Source organism: Carassius auratus, chromosome 31 (assembly GCF_003368295.1).
Source record: "Carassius auratus strain Wakin chromosome 31, ASM336829v1, whole genome shotgun sequence".
NCBI classification, from domain to species: domain Eukaryota; kingdom Metazoa; phylum Chordata; class Actinopteri; order Cypriniformes; family Cyprinidae; genus Carassius; species Carassius auratus.
In genome coordinates this window covers 18,038,370-18,057,296 of record NC_039273.1, presented here as the reverse complement: position 1 = coordinate 18,057,296, position 18,927 = coordinate 18,038,370, and positions in this window count along the sequence as shown.

Sequence of the window (18,927 nt, the reverse complement as noted above, 5' to 3'; positions counted from 1 at the left end):
AACGGTTCACAAAATTCACGGTTCGGTTCGATACGATACACTGATGTCACGGTTCGGTTCGGTTCGGTTCGATACGTTTTAGATACAGCAAAATGTAAAAACATCTCAACTTTTCAGAATGCCGCAAGCGCACCGCGGGTCATGTGACAAGAACCAACCAATCAGCTTCATCCTTTCCCGTAACAACGTTGAGAGCTCAGCCAAGATGAAGGAACAGCTGATCATAGTTGTATATGGATTGCAATTTTGAAATAAATTCAGTAGCAGAGCTACTGCAAGCGATTTTTAGAGCTGCAAATCCATTTATCCTTCGCTGAAATTTCCGCGTCTCATGGAGAGAGCACGTCATTGTTGCTTAGCAAAGACAGACGCCTCAGGAGAAAGACGCGCTTAGCGTTTTCCATGCGTTTTTAGGCACGATATGTGAACGGCCCCTAAGGCGCTCGCTCACTCAGCACGCGCTGAAGGCTCGTTGCAAAATGTCTAATGCATTTAACAGACCAGAAATATAAGATCCTAAAATAACCAACAGGTCTGGTGTTTGGGTTGGATTCCCTGTAAGCTATAGTGTCTAAATGCTGCAGGGATAGTTTGCTGCGTGCATGTTTCTCCTTTTTTTCGTCTTTTCCCAGATAGTACTGACGCATATATCCCAGATATTCCCGCTGTTTTTTTTTTTTTTTTTTTTTTGTAATCCCGCTGGTGTACCCTGTCATGTTGCAGATGCGACATACCGTTGTTTATTTATCCACCACTCTCTTGCCATCACCATTATAGCTTAAAGGGAATCCAAAGTGCACCCAAACACCAGACCTGTTGGTTATTGGAGGATCTTCTCATTTCTAGTCTGTTAAACGCATTGGCTATTTTGCAACGAGCCTTCAGCGTGTACTGAGTGAGCGAGCGCCTGCTGAGTAGCCTAACATAAACATATAAGATGGTGTTTTTTTCTTCTTCGGGAGTGTCAGGGGCGTTGCCTGTTACGTTGTTTGGGTTATTGGGCTACCTTGTTGAACGCATATCATTATATTTCTTTCTCTCTCTTTTTTTTTTTTTTCAAATATAATTAATTACTCCAACGAACCGTTCGGTATACATAATGCGTACCGCGTACCGAACCGAAAGCGTCGTACCGAACGGTTCAATACGAATACGCGTATCGTTACACCCCTAATATTATCTATATCAGTGGTTTTCCACCTGTGGTCCGCGGTATTGCAGGTGGGCCGCCAATTATTTTCTGTTCATTTCCAGTCCATTCTAGGGCTGTGCGATTAAAAGAAAACGTCCTAAAATCACGATTTGAGCGTGCGCATATGCCTAACTCCAGGTTCACACATTGTCTGTGATGTGCCTTTTTTCTGAGCCAATGTTGACGGATCAGAGCGTTCTCACTGCGGTAAAAGGTTAGAAATAAAAACGTGCGAAAATAATTCATGTCTAACACATGAGTATAGAGTGAATTTGTTAGTGAACAGGATGCAGTTTAAGTGAGAGGAGACACGTTTTAAGTGTGCACACTCTCTCCTCGCAAAGCAGCGTGTATCTGAGCAAGCACGACCAATTTTGTGACAGAGCAAAGGAAATCTGCTGCGAACAGAAAGATTCACACTTGTGCATTATTTTAATGTGCTTTCGCGTTATATTTATGCGCTCTCACTGCTGACCGCATACACATACTGTATACACACTGCAAACACCTGAGGCACCGCTACAATTAATGAGCTCTATGAACAATGCATGGCTAAAAAGAAAAAAAAGTCCCTGTATACAGGATTTTTTTTTAATTTATTTATTTTGCCACAGTCTATACATTTTTTTACATCTTCACTATAGTGATAATTTTGACTTATGTCTGTTCTAGAGATGTTACAACTTTTTGATAAAGCTCTGATTGGTTTTCTTTTGGAAATATGTTTCAAAATAATCCTGAATGCATTTATGACTGTTAAAGCACAATTGCAAAATTGATCAAAAAAATCGCGATAGTTTTTTTTTTTTTTGTCCATATAGCACAGCCCTAGTTTATTCAATAAATATAGTTTAAAATCTAGCTTCTGAGTACTAAGTTATTAACCCAACAATAGCGGGGTCAGTTAATTTTTTTGAAGTGGGCCGCGCAAACATATGTGTTTGGTTGTGTGGGCCGCGAGTTGAAAAAGGTTGGGAACCACTGATCTATATGAATAAAATATAAGTTTATCGGATTTGTAAATTATTCCATGCCTTTTTTACTCACAATTTGTACAGCGTCCCAACTTTTTAAGAATCGGTGTTTGTATTTATGTCATCGTTAAAGGGGGGGTGAAATGCTATTTCATGCATACTGAGTTTTTTATACTGTTAAAGAGTTGGATTCCCATGCTAAACATGGACAAAGTTTCAAAAATTAAGTTGTACGTTTGAAGGAGTATTTTTGTTCCAAAAAAACCTCTTCCGGTTTGTCACAAGTTTCGGAAAGTTTTTTTCGAGTATGGCTCTGTGTGACATTAGATGGAGCGGAATTTCCTTATATGGGTCCTAAGTGCTTCCGGCAGAAGAGCGCGCGCTCCAGTATAGCAGAGCACTGAGAGAGGCTGAGCACAGCCTGATCAGAGCGAGAGCGTCGCGAAAAGTCACAAAAGAAGTGTGTTTTTGGTTGCCAGGGCAAGACAACCCTGCACAGATTACCAAAAGAGAAACAGCATTAAGGGACCAGTGGATGGAGTTTATTTTTACAGAGCATCAACGGAGTTGTGCAAGTGTTTTTGTTTGTTCCCTGCATTTCGGACTGCACATCGTTTATTTCTTAAGGATAATGCAGTCCCAACGGAAAAGGGTCACGATTGTGTGTTGGAACCACATGCGGTGAGTAAAACTGCTTCAAATATCTCTGTGTTGTTAACTTAGCTATCAGCGCGTAAGCACATCAAGTAAACAAAATGCGATGTTGTCATCAAACTGCACTTTCCACATGTACAGCTTTAAAAAAAAAAAAAAAAAAAAAAAAAAAAGACGACATAAAGTGGAACTTAGTCATTTTCCAAAACCGCTAAGCAAATATATACAGTTTCAGTACATACCACATAGCATACCGCCTTTGCTGATGCTGCTCTTGTTAAATTTCAGCCTCTGGATCTGTGTCACAGCTTCCACATGCTCTCAACTCAAATGCCTACTGGCGCTCGTGATTCTTTAGCTCCGCCCACACGTCACGCCTCTAGGCGCTCGTGTTTTTCCGGGAAAAATCGGTACAGACTATCTTTCTGTTATAAATATAATAAAAATAAAGACTTTTTGGAGTTATGAAGGATGCAGTACTACTCTATAGGTACTCAAGATTAACAGGATATTGAGTGAAAACGAGCATTTCACCCCCCCTTTAATGTTAAATTCTTAAATGATAATGTTAAATTGGAATACATGTAATAATTAAATCAGTATTAATCAAGCCTTCAGAGATAGCTGCTTCTGAAGTTGATTTTAGATGTATTAGGCCTGTTTACAGTTTAATGCTGATCAGAGGTCTGTACATGCCTTTACATAGCAATTATAACTGTATAATGAAATGAGATTAATGTTTAATACAACATTTTTAACACAGAAATATGTAATGACAAAATGAAATGATAGGCCTACTTTATGATACTTCTGAAAGTAATATCGCCACTAGGTGTCGGTAAGTCACTGTGTTAATAAAGAAGCCTTTCATTCAATCTATTCGTCCAAGATTCAGATTCTTTCAGGAATAAATTCAAGTGTCTGTGTTTAATAATTTATCACTGAATTGTCTATAATAATGGGTCTTTCAAAGACTGATTCATATCAGGATTCAGGAATGATACATCACTCTATAGTCTACGCTTACTGTGACTTTGGTTTGATGACGTCAAGAAAATACCCCCCACCCATTCACATCTGAAAACTACTACTTACCTATGTCACACAATGTAACTGTAAAAATAATGTAAATATGTAACTTCACATAATTCTTTACATATTTGTTTACATGTTTGCATTTAAATAAAGAGAACTCTTGACCATCAACATGCTCTCTGTTCGTTTTCTATCTAGGCTAGGCCTACTTAAGATAAAAAAAAAAAAAAAACAGCTTTCTTTATATATTCTAAATATTTACATTCTAACTACTTGTTTTCTCTGTGTGTGTGTGTGTGTATACAGTAGTCAACGTTTGAAGTGGATCCAATCCTTTAATCAAAGCTGTCCTAAAACCAAATCCGAAATACAATATATATATATATATATATATATATATATATATAACATTTATATTAGCAGATTATTTTATTACTAATGAAATCAATAAAAGCAATCAAAACGATATATACGCCCCTTTCATCCCTTCTGTACTGCACCGGCAAGGGGCAACCGCTTGCTCAGTTCATTTTCACCAGGAGAGAAGCTGCAGACGGCAAAGTTTATTAATCCTGCAAATTCTTTACTAGTGCTGCTTGCAAGCTTTATATATATATATATATATATATATATATATATATATATATATATATATATATATATATATATATATATATATATATTATTTTATTTTTTTATTTTATTTTATTAATTTATTCAATGACATTTGAACTTTACTATAGGATCTACAATGACATGAAATGTGCAGATTTTATTCTATGCCTATTTAAAATTAATTTTTTAAATTTTATTAATTTATTCAATGACATTTGAACTTTACTATAGGATCCGTCAGTTCGGGTCGTAAGGCACCCTAAATAACATGAAAACCTTCCAAAACTCAACCGGATTTGCTTTCTGCCATCTCTGTCTACATTAACTTCTTTCTGAAACGTCAGAAATGAACCAGGCTCATGCATTAGACGAACCATGTCTACTTTTAAAATAAGCCATTTAAATAGAATAATAATAATAATAATTTTATATTTAGGCCTATGTAATTCAAATGAAACAAATGAGAGGTGCAGTGTTTCCTGTCTGAACTCATTATCTGTAATGATGTCACACCATCACTATATTCATATGGTCATCTACAGAATTCGTAAATTTAGTTCATAATTCTAAGTAGCCTATTGCCTATAATTAAAATATTTAAAGCATTTAAAGTAGACTAATATGGGAAAAACTTAACTTATCTTAATATAAATTTTATTATAAATGTGGGGTTGGATTTTTCCCATTTTATTTTTTTTTGTGAATGGCCTAGAATAAAATAAGTAGGCAAAACATTAGTAGTAGGCCTATATTTTATTCCATGTGGTTGTAGATCACAGGCTAAAGTAAAATTCAAACGGTGTTTTATGAATAAAGTTGTCAAGTCTGCTTTGTCAATAACATGCAGCAGCCGGAAAAATATAATATTATTTTTTTATTTTATTATTAATTTAATTAATTTATTATTATTATTATTATTATTATTATTATTATTATTATTATTATTATTATTATTTTATCTTCCAAGCAGCACTAGTAAAGAATTCGCAGGATTAATAAACTCTGCCATCTGCAGCTTCTCTCCTGGTGAAAATGAACTGAGCGAGCGGTTGCCCCTTGCCGGTGCAGTACAGAAGGGATGAAAGGGGCGTTTCAGCGCCGCCCACACATTCAAACAAATATTAAAGCATAATCTCATTTTTTAACCGCAAACAAAAATACGAAAAATCCAGCTAAATTTTCGTTTTCCGTTTCTTAAACAAAATGAAAAAACGAAAATCAAACCGTTTCTCATTTATCTTTATTTATTTTTAAATAGAAAATCGAATGACCAAAAGATACACGGGTCCGTGTACGGTCCGTGTATCATCCGAAATCAGGGTATCTTCCGTCCATTCCATATCCGTTTCAAATTAAAAAACAGAAAACGAAAAACTCAAGAGGATTCAAGTGAGAGAACATGAATTAAATAACGAGAAATGGAAAAATGGCTCGTTTATTCGTTATTCCATCTAGGTTAACAAACGGAAAATGAGTTTTTAACTTGATTTCTCTTTTTGTCATCTTGGGTTTAAAAAACGGCTTATGGCTTCAATATTTCGTTCGCACTTGTGGGCGGAGCTGAAACGCTCCTTTCATCTGATTGGTCGGATCGCTCCGCCTTCAACTCGGTCTCCTCAGTCTTTCAGAATAAGAGTCTTACAAGAGTAATATCTGAAACCAGATGTAGACACATAATTCGCGTTGTTGCGACTTGCAAGTCACCCCTTTAAATTATTTCTAGGTTATAGTATTGTATGAATATTGTCCCACTGTAAATACAGTGCAAATAGTTCTGTCTCCTGGGATAAAAGTGAAGTGGAAATAAAAATCAATAATAGACTGAACATTTCCATGATAATATGTCTGTAACATTTACCACTCTCATCTTTTAAGTCTAATGGCACTAGGTAGGTGTGTGTGACATTAATAATTAATTGTGGAAATTAATATAGTTAAATTTATTAAATAAATTAGAATTATTAGTTTTATTACAGACAAAATTGAATGATGTTTCTCTTTTAGTCTTCTTTGTTGGCCTTGACAACGACTAAAATTTTATTGTTTCACCAAATTCAGCTCAGATCTTCAGACTCGTTTGACTCGTTGCTGTAACTGGTCAGACTTTTTCCTTCTCAAAAAATCCTAGTGACTTTCATTATCTGAGCGATGAAGGTCTTACACTTAAGGTCCACTAGAGGGGGAGACAGGATTTCTGTTTATGTAAGTTTAAATGACAGATAAATACATTAATTTCATGTGTACTACCATGAATATGCCATATCTGTGTAACACAGGTTCTTCAATGATAGATGGGGTGGTAGGGGGGTATACCTTAGCTCAATGATAGCTGTATAATATAAAACAACATTAACTACTGCAGCTGGTACCAAATAAAAATGATTAAGTTTTGGAAAAAAAAGTCAAATGTACTTGCACAAATGACTTGCTGTTACATAATACCCCATATGCGTTGTTGGGGACGTTTTCGTCCACTAGGGGGTAAAGTTGAGTCTTATTTTGGCCACAACTTTCTCTGTGTTGCAGCTAATGGAATGATTGGTGACAAATCTTATTTTGACACTTATTTTGGGAAAATGCTTGAAATATTTCAAAAACTCAACAGTATACTGTGGGTAAATTCACTACCCTTTTGTTATGTTTGGGATGAAAACACCCACTAAATTAAAATGCTGTAAAAATGTCTCAGATAAAGATTTTTTTTTTTTTTTGCATAAATCTATTAATCACCCTCAGTCCTGATCAAACTACCAAATGTTAAAAAAAATCCAAGATTTTAACTCTTTAATTAACAAGTTCATAAATTATGTCACTGATTTGGGAAGAAAAAACACACACAAAATGACATATTTTCAATATAAAAAGTAATTGTGGACTGGATATTTTTTTTTACCTTTTATGACAGTCTTGGGCATGTCAAAGATTAGTAACTGTAGATTAGCTTTGATGTATTGTTAGTTTTGTGCAGCATTAGATTTTAATTGTTTCTCCCTCATTTATTGTTGGTGGCTGTTTTTGTCCCATTGACTTCCATTATAACGACATTTTTTGATTGCAAAGCCATGACACCATATAATCATGCACTCTTGATTGTTGGTAGTTTTCCCTGTTGGAAAGAGGTAACATTTGTTATTTTTACAGTTGATCACTAGGTGGGACCATTAACCCTTTAGGCCTGTGCAAAAAAAGGCTTAGTTTCTGGCCTGTATATAGAGTTATATGGAGTTTAACAGCAAATTATACTGTGTGTGTGTGTGTGTGTGTGTGTGTTTGAGAGAGAGAGTGAGAGAGACCTTTGTTTACTTACCTTGATGTACCTGAAAAAATCCAAATATGCACCTCATGCTCTCAGAACTACATGGACTAAACAATAAAAAAAAAGAAGTGTGTTTATGCACCTGCTGACTTTTGATGGTGAAAAGAACGGAGGGCCTATGTGTGAAATGCTTGTCTTTTCTTGATGGTGAAGCCAGTTTAAGACCTTTAAATCTTATAAAAAAAACTACTTTGAACATAATTGATTATGGACCAAAATGCAATACCAAATTCAAATAAGCAGCAACTCGCTGGAGGGGTCAAACTGCATAATCATTTCTAAAACTCTGGTTCAAGTCAAGCCCTTTCTCGTATTGCTTGCTGCTCTTCTCACCATCAAATGACCAGAAGGATGGCATGCAAGTGTTTAAATCCATGTTTTTGTTTAGTCTATACTTATCACCACCATTAAAAGGCAGCAGGTGCATAAATACACTTTTGTTTAATCCATGTAGTTCTGAGAGCTGAGGTGTACATTTAGATTTTCTCAAATACATCAAGGTAAGTGCGCAAAGGTCTCTCTCTCTCTCTCTCTCTTACACACATACACACAATATAATTTGCTGTTATACTCCACATAACTCTATATACAAGTCAGAAACTAAGCTTTTTTTTTTTTTGCACAGGCCTATCTAAAGGGTTGATGGTCCCACCTATTGATCAACTGTAAAAAATAACAAATTTTACCTCTTTCCAACAGAGAAAACCACAAACAATCAAGAATGCATGATTATGTTTCATGGCTTTGCAATCAAAAATGTAATTATAATGGAAGTCAGTGAAAAAAAAAACATCCACCAACAATAAATTAGGGGAAAAAAATTGTATCTAATGCTTATAGCGGTTTAATTGAGTGAATGTTTTCATCCCGAACATAACGAAAGGGTAGTGAATTTGAACAATGCACAAGGGATACATAATAATTTTCATTTGGCACCAGCCGCAATTAATGTTGACAGCTAACAGGAATGTGGTGGGGTGCGAGGTCTGTTTTGACCAATGGATGGAGACCTCAAGGCAGTGGCCTTAATGCTTATCTGAAGATTTGTCTTTATAGATTACAGTTTACATTGTACTTACTGAAGTACACCTCTGCATGCAGACACCCAACTGTACAAATTCATTTATAGATTTAAAACCCAGTCCTGAACCGGGAGAACCATGTTCTGCAGAGTTCAGTTCCAACACACTTGCTTGGACATTTCTACTGATCCTGAAGACCTTGCTTAGCTTAGGTCTGTTTATTTGGGGTATCTAAACTTTGCAGGACACTGGCCATCCAAGAGGAGGACTGAGAGTCCTGACATTAGCATTTACATTCAGTGCATGTGATTTATCAACACTGAGTACATCTTAAAATGTACAGCTCATGAAAAATAAAAGATCTAGATGGACAAACATTAAATGCATAAACCAGTGTGAATAAAAAATATATTAAAATACATTTGGAGGTAGGTTGAAAAAGCCAGAATGGGAAGTTTTAAAGTACAGCTTGAATTGTGAAGTTTATTCGTGTACACAGATATGGCATATTCATGATAGTACACATGAAATTAATGTATTTATTTGCCATTTTACGTAAATAGAAATCCTGTCTCCCCCTCTAGTGGACATTAAGTGTAAGACCTTCATTGCTCAGATAATGAAAGTCACTAGGATTTTTTGAGAAGGAAATTTGGTGAAACATTAAAATTTTAGTCGTTGTCAATTACTCTCATAATAAATGATAATAATGTTCAAATATATGTCGGCTTTCTCAAGGCCAACAAAGAAGACTAAAAGAAAAACCATTCAATTTAGTATGTAATAAAACGAATATTACTAATTTATTTCATAAATTTAACTATAGTAATTTTCCCAATTAATTATTAATGTCACACACACCTACCTAGTGCCTTTTGACTTAAAAGATGAGAGTGGTAAATGTTACAGTTATATTATCATGGAACTGTTCAGTCTATTATTGATTTTTATTTCCACTTCACTTTTATCCAAGGAGACAAAACTATTTGCACTGTATTTACAGTGGGACAATATTCATACAATACTATAACCTAGAAATAATTTAAAGGCGTGACTTGCAAGTCACAGCAGCGCGAATTATGTGCGCAGCAACATCTGATTCAAATATTATGTTAATTAACAGTGAGCGGTGGTTTCAGACGCTACTCTTATAAGACTCTTATTCTGAAAGAATGTAAGCTCGAGTTGAAGGCGGAGCGATCCGACCAATCAGATGAAAGGAGCATTTCAGCTCCGCCCACAAGTGCGAATGAAATATTGAAGCCATAAACCGTTTTTTAATCCCCAAGCGACAAAATGAGAAATCAAGTCAAAAACTCATTTTCAGTTTGTTAACCTAGATGGAATAACGAATAAACGAGCCATTTTTCCATTTCTCGTTATTTAATTCATGTTCTCTCACTTGAATCCTCTTGAGTTTTTCGTTTTCTGTTTTTTAATTTGAAACGGATTTGAAATGGACGGAAGATACCCTGATTAAAATGACACTGATAGAATAATTTCTGGTGAGTGCAGGTTTGAAGTAAATTAATTTCATTTTTCAGATTTCAAAATTAAATAAAAAAAGATGTGGATGAAACCCTGATTTTATGCTTCACAAAAACAAAAAAGGCTTATTTAGGCTATTCATGTATTTTATGTGAGAATTAAGAATAAAAAAAGTCTGCTTGCAGAGTTTGGAAGAATACAAATCATTAAAGCAAAAGATCTGCATTTATCTTAAAGTAATTAGTTATTTTCCTACATAGCTGCTAAATATAATTTTTCACTTGCTGCCTTTCCAACCTAAGGAAATAGGCAGCAGAATTCTGCTCACTTGTCGCCAATTCAGACGAGATCTGATAAAGCCATGGATTTACAGTAGGTACTAAGTGTATAGTTATTTCAACCCTGATACTACATCAATAATTTGATAACTGAAGAACGGCACAAAGTAGTAGGTAAGCTAATGCTAGTTTAGACATAACACAATGAATAAATTAATTTGTTTTATTTGTACAGATTGCAATGTAACTGTAAAATAATGTAAATATTTAACTTCGTAGTTCTGTGCATACAGTATTTGTTTACATGTGCACTAGAACTGTTTGTAAGTGTGTATTGCTACTAGAACTTACATTTCAAAGTACATCTGTGCAATAAAGGTGTTCTTTTCTATAAATTCAGTATAATAAAAGGGTGTAATATATTTAACTGATACAGTAATTGTCAGGTAAAATACTATTACAAACATTATTACAATATATCAACCATTACCTTTTTAATTACATTGTTATCTTTAAATTTTTTAAATTTTTATATTGCAAAGCTAAATATATATTACATGCAGTACACGCATCTTCAAGAAACATCTAAAAATGCATCTCTTTCATCTTTGACCCTCGAACTCTAGCGCTGTCTATTCTAATTATATTTTATCTCATTTTTATTTATTTTTTCTAATTGCTAGTTTTTCATTCAACACTAGCTTTCTGTATTCTTTTTCAATTATTTTTTTTTTTTATTATTTGTATTGTATGTGTGTATGTAGATAGATAGATAGATAGATAGATAGATAGATAGATAGATAGATAGATAGATAGATAGTATTTAATAATTAATTATCTACTTAAAATGCCCCACATACCAAAACAAGTGGTTAGCGTGATTTCAAAGGACATTTAAACCATCTCTGATTTTTATTATAGCGTGTTGTATTGTTATTGGACATACTGTAACTATGCCTGTGATCGTTAAAAAAAAAAAAAAAAAAAAAAAAAACGTGTTCTTTATCCCCGCGAGGAATATGCGGAAGTGAGCGCATATTCCTTTGAAACTATCCACTGCGCATGCGCAAAGCAAGCAGGACGGCACCGTGGGAAATAGTTAGACCTACTACAACAAATAAAGAAAAATTGATAAAACGTAAATTTGATCCATTATTTCGTTTTGGTTTCCTAGTTTATTATATTTCCCGTTTCGAGCTGAAAGCAATGAAACAAACGTCAGTTTTTCATATTTGGTTCATACAGAAAAACAGAAAAACAAAATATTGATTCGTTATTTCGTTTTTGGTTTGCCAGATTAAATGGAATAATTGAATGATTGGACACCCTGATTATACACGGACCTTGGGGAAAAATCTGTACTTTAACTTCGTTACTGTGGGCGACGCCCCTCTCGTTACTTTATCTTAATGCAATAAATGTTATAAATGCTTCAGTTTATTCCAAACGCGCCGTCTACTTTTCTCTGGGCAATGAGCGATGCCCATTCGCGAATGATTCATTCTTTTGAGTCAATTCTGTTCAAAGGCTGATCAAACCAATTGGCAAACGAGTGAATTGGTTCATGAATCAGTTTGAATGAGTCGTTCATTTCCCTGCCGCACGCGCTGAGCGTCTGAAGTGGTTCACTCAGAGTTGTAACGTAAGAATATCAGCAGCGTTGAAAACGGGGCTATGAAACTGCACTGAATTGAAAGCAAATCTGCAAATGCTATTATTTGCTTGCGATGGAGATCCTTATTAGATTAACGCGTGTGCTGTCTACTGTTTAACAGGTAATAACTTGGGCTACATTCGATTACAGTACAAGATACCACTGTGACATTAGTTTGTTGTACGTGTGTGGCTTATAACAGAGGGGAGTCAAGTTGAATGCAGCTTCCAAAAGACAAAAAATAGCCGATTAAGATTTTATTAATTTTACAATCACACCGGTGCGAGTACATTCAGCAAGTCATATCATCAGCTGCTAAATTCTGATCTGTGATCGCTGGCTGGCGCTGAGACAGAGATATACGCGTTTTTACAGCGCTGCGCATTAACCAATCACACACGATTCTGTTGAGCTTTTGAATGCAATGGCCAATCAGAGGCGTTCAGATGAGTCATCGCTAAAATGCCTGTGCTTCCTTCACTCGCTCAATGACTGGAGACCTCTTTCTGGATTATTCTCTCGTCAGAAACAACAAAGTGCAGATGTGTGTACGAATCTATAATTAAGATATTGATTTCACAGTGTTAACAGTTTCAGTGATTTTAATGGGAGTTTCTGAGAGTGATTGAAATCTAGACTGTCAGTGAAAATGATCTTTAATAATGTAAATGTTATTTGCTCTCTTTCTGAACAATGAAAGATTAGTAGCAATATTTATATCACATTAACTTTCAATGTTAAATTCACATTTAATATAAAGTCAGTCGTATTAAAAATATGTTATGGCATGACACCTATATTTGTTACTTAAGTAAACAGACAGGGTTTTATAATAAATTACATAAATTGGAGTAAAGGCTGATGAAATATATAAATTTATACACACACACACATACATTACACACATTTTATCTATATATCTAAATACAAATAGGCTCTGTATATATGACCCAAAGTAACTAGTAACTAACTACTTGAGTAGATTTTTTTATCCGATACTCTTTTACTCTTACTCAAGTAACTATTCAAGACTAGTACTTTTACTTTTACTTGAGTAAATATTTCTAGAATTACTTTTACTTGAGTAAAGTTTTTGGGTACTCTACCCACCTCTGATCATACAATAGAGTTTATTGTATTGTATGGAATCAATCCTACTGATATAGATATTATACCTCAAAGTGATAATGTTACCGACCATTTCCTTGTACCGTGCATGCTGCTTATCACTGATATTAACTATATGGCTCAGCGTTACTGTCTGGGAGGAACTATTGTTCCAGCCACCAAAGACAGATTCACAAATAACCTGCCTGATTTTTCTCAACTGCTATGTATACCCCAAAATACATATGAACTAGACGAAATGACGGGAAACATGGGCACTATTTTCTCTAATACATTAGAAGCTGTTGCCCCCATCAAATTGAAAAAGATTGCAAAAAAAAAAATGCTAAAATGGAGAAAATCTAACTTGGACATTTTTTGAATTGTGTGGAAAAACTGTATGTCCAGCTATAGACAGGGCCTTAAAACTGCCAGGGCTAAGCATATCCACAAATTCATTGAAAATAACCAAAACAAGGTTATTATTTAGCACAGTGGCTAAATTAACAAATAACCAGACACCACCTGATTCAAATATTCAATCAATGTTTAATAGTAATGAACTTCACTGATTTCACTGAATTCTTCTCTGATAAAATAGATAACATCAGAAATACAATAACAAATAAATATTAAATAAAATAAAGATTCTACAGCCGGAGATAAACTGCACTGCTTTAAAACTACAGGAAGGGAAGAGCTAAATAAACTTAACACTAAACCAACAACATGATGGGTTTATTTGATCCTGTACCCACTAAAATACGGAAAGAGTTGTTACCTTTAGCCAAAGAACCACTTCTCAATATAATTAACTCATCGTTATCTTTAGGTGACGTCCAAAAACCATTCAAGCTGGCAGTTATTAAGCCTCTTATTAAGAAATCACAACTAGATCCTAGTGAACTGGCAAATTATAGGCTCATTTCAAATCTTCTATTTATGTCTAAAATTTTAGAAAAAGTTGTGTCTCAAGTGTGCTCCTTCCTGCAAAAAAATTATCTCTATGTAGAATTTCAGTCAGGTTTCCCCACTATAGCACAGAAACTGCATTTGTTAAAATTACAAATGACTTGCTTCTTGCGTCAGATCAAGGCTGATATAGATTAAGTTAAACATGCCTAAATTAAATTATAAAAATATAAAAAGCATACAGAAGCATTTATGTCATATACAATTTAGAATCCCTGGAGTTTTGAGTTTTTATAGACTAATAAATCAATATGTGTGCACTCTGTGTATGATTTGGTGATATAACCTACTTGATAATGTCAGATTGCACATTATTACAATAACACTTAATATATTATTGCAGACAATGCTTTATCACACACCCCAGCTTCTACTTGAGTGGGAAATGAAATCATCTGTGGTTGTGCGCGACGCACACTTGTTTGCACAGCACATGACTAAAGGTGTTTTAACTTGCAAACGTCAGACCACTGATTCATCACACCTGCTTTGCTGCAGTCCGCGTTCTTCTGACTATTTTGTTGTAAGTAAGGAATATCCTTAGTGGAAATGTATTGGTGTAAAAGTATATATTTTAATTAGGAAATGTAGTGGAGTAAAAGTAAAAGTTGGCTGAAATTTTAAACAAGTATCGTACAGATACTCCCAAAAATACTTAGGTACTGTAACAAAGTATTTTTACTTCGTTACATTTAGAGCCCGACCGATATGGATTTTTGGGGGCCAATGCCGATATTATGGACTAAACAATTGCACATCAAAAGTATATATTTTTTAATGATCAAAAAACAGTCTGGTTTTAAACATTTAAACACTTTTACTTTCTTCCAGTTGAAGCTGGTTTTAACAGTCTGTGTGTGTACTGTAAATAAATTATAATACTAAAGTTAAAGTATTTGCAGAAGTAGTCCCACACTTTGCTGCTACAGCATTCACCTTTTTCAGCCATCTGTAGGGCAGAAAGAGAGACAGAGAAAGAATAAGCATGTGTATTAATTATATCACCATGTATCATTACTCATGTCATCATTAAAATTATAATAATAATAAACAGGGATCTCCTACATAGGCAAAAATGAGAAAAAAAAATATATATTTTTTATTTGTCAAGCAATAGGTATTACCTACTTATATTTAACTATATTATTTCAACATTTCCCTGTTATGTCTGTAAAGCTGCTTTGAAACAATATGTAAAAAAAAATAAATAATAAAAGCACGTGTTCAGCTCACATTTATTTACATGTCCCCTCTGGTTTAATCATTTCTGACGCACCTACTGTAGTTACTGTAACTGCACTATATTTGCTCTCACAGACACATTCACAACGGACCCGTATATCTTCTCCTCTTCTCTTTGTGCAGTCTGAATCAAAACATCGTCATGCGCTGGCGAACGTAAAGTTAGCCTACTGTTACCAGAAGATTACGGAATCAATTCGAAGTTGAATGGTTAACGTTAGTGCCATGAACACACCGCTGTCAATTTTGAGAAGAACCACCTTCAAACAAGTTAATAGCAAGCATTTAAGGGGCCTGCTAAAAAGGAAGCTATATTAGCGTTAGAGTAACGTAACCAGCCTGAATTCACCAAATTGTTCTCTGGACCTGAGGGTAGCCTCTTCTTCCTTGCTTCTCTCTTAATTCTCATCAGCAAGACTAGCGCTATCGCTCGCTTCTTACAACGGGACAGATACATGTTTGCTGCTGACCGAAAATAGGAACAACAGACTATGAAAGAGCTCCCGCTAAAAGTTTTTAAAACTCCGCCAACGCCATAGCGCAGCGCAGCGCAAATCGCGTTGTATCTGAAGGGCAACGCTAAACCCAGCGGGCAAGCGCCTTGCATACCGCGTCCTGTGTGAAAGGACCATTACGCGGTCATTATGTGGGAAACACACCGCAATAGAATAAGAATAAGTTAAATGCTAACGTTATAGTTTGACCTCTTATTAACGTTCGCGCTCTTCCACTGATAAACATTCAAGTTTCAATTCAATTCAAGTTTATTTGTATAGCGCTTTTTACAAAACAAATCGTTACAAAGCAACTTTACAGAAAATTATGTTTCTACAATATTTAGTAGTAGCTAGTAGTTTGTGCACATTTTGACAGGATTTTAGAAAAACTAAAAAATAATAATAATACAAGACGTAGTCAGCTAGACGATGAACTATCAATATTATTAATTAAGTTATTATATGATTCAGTCACACATTTAGGAATAATTGTTAGTTCTGTTTGTTCATTCAGGGTTAGCATCATCTGAGGTCCTCTGATGGTCAGCATCATCTCTTCTCAGGTGTTCTGGATCCAGACTGGAGCTTGTGTAAATCCTAGTTACCACGGGATGTGAATCCCGTGGCAAAACATAGAACACATAGAAACAAAATACAGACATCATTAGCATAGCTGCTGATCCAACAAAGTAAAATTAGTTTAACCCAAGCTAATGAATAAAAATGCACCTTTGATCAGATGCAACTACACTCACAATTAAAAAGATACATTATTCGAATGCTTGGCGAAAGAGATGTGTTTTTAATCTAGATTTAAACAAAGAGAGTGTGTCTGAACCCCGAACATTATCAGGAAGGCTATTCCAGAGTTTGGGAGCCAAATGTGAGAAGGCTCTACCTCCTTTAGTGGACTTTGCTATCCTAGGAACTACCAAAAGTCCAGCGTTTTGTGACCTTAGGGTGCGTGATGGGTTGTAACGTGGTAGAAGGCTAGTTAGGTACGCTGGAGCTAAACCATTTAGGGCCTTATAGGTAAGTAATGATAATTTGTAACTGATGCGGAACTTAATAGGTAGCCAGTGCAGAGACTGTAAAATTGGGGTAATATGATCATATTTTCTTGACCTCGTAAGGACTCTAGCTGCTGCATTTTGGACGACCTGTAGCTTGTTTATTGAAGAAGCAGGACAACCACCTAGAAGTGCATTACAATAGTCCAGTCTAGAGGTCATGAATGCATGAACTAGCTTTTCTGCATCAGAAACAGATAACATGTTTCGTAGCTTGGCAATGTTTCTAAGATGGAAGAATGCAATTTTTGTAACATTGGAAATATGATTTTCAAAAGACAAATTGCTGTCTAATATAACACCCAGATTTCTGACTGTAGAGGAAGTAACAGTACATCCGTCTAGTTGCAGATTGTAATCTACAAGATTCTGTGTAGTGTTTTTTGGTCCAATAATTAATATCTCCGTCTTATCCGAAGAACATAAGTGATAAAGTGATAAATCCGAACATGGTATTAGCTTTGTGGCTAATCTAATATAGCAATGCATTAGCGGCTGTAAGTGATGTTGCAGAATATTTAGAAGTGATAATGATAGGACCGTTAGCTAGAACTACCACACCATTTTTATATACAGTGTATGAACTAAATCTACAATCATTTCACATGACGAACGACAGACTCACCTGGGTGGCTTGGCTGATCGCTTTCTTCTGTAGTGAGTTTCTGGCGCTGTTGTCAACTCTGGAGTTGCAGACTGCCCTCTGGTGGGCCAACTATGCAACACTCATAACATGAGTGAAGCATGAGACTCTGTTTCTCATGTTTCATCGGCCGTTATAAACGCTGATGCCGATTTAAATGCAATTAGCTCATATCGGGCTCTAGTTACATTACACGACTACTTATAAAGCCCTAAATGATTTAGCACCTCAGTAGCCTATTTAAATGAGCTCTTGTTACATTATAGTCCTCCATGTCTGCGTTCTCAAAACTCTGGCAATTTGGTAATATCTAGAATATCAAAATCAACAGCGGGCAGATCCTTTACCTATTTAGCACCTAAACTCTGAAATAACCTACCTAACATTGTTCGGGAGGCAGGCTCACTCTTGCAGTTTACATCTAGATTAAAGATTGATCTCTTTAACCTTGCTTACAGATAACACACTAATACGCTTCTAATATTCAAATCCGTTAAGGATTTTTAGGCTGCATTAATTAGGTAAATCTGAACCGGGAACACTTCCCATAACACACGATGTACTTGCTACATCATTAGAAGAATTGCATCTACGCTAATATTAGTCTGTTTCTCGCCACCAGATCCAGTCTGTATCCAGATCAGAGGGTCACAGCAGTCAACCGGATCCAGTACGTATCCACACGTATTTTTTTTTCTCTAGAATCTTTATTTTACTATCACTCTCTGTTTTTTTTAAGTGATAAAATATAACTTAATTGATATTATCGATCAATCGTATTAGATTAATTTTAAATGTTCACTTTTATTTTATATCCGTGAGTGCAGTACACCTGCATTGCGTTAGCACTCGTTAGCTTGTCATTAGCTTTATAATTCAAACCTATCGCTGTTTTCTTTTCTCCTCTCATCTCTCTCGCTACAGTTTTTCACAAGTTCATCAAACAACTGTTGTAAAAATATTTCATCAAGCACGGTGAGTAATGGCTTCTCCTGCTATTGTTATTTTCACCTCTTGTCACATGTATATGGACCCAAAAGAGTCTCAATAAAGATAAATGCACACACTACATTCACATATGCACACACAGGATTCATACATGCACACACATGATTCATAAATACACACACAGGATACACAAATGTGCACAAAATTTACAAATGCACAC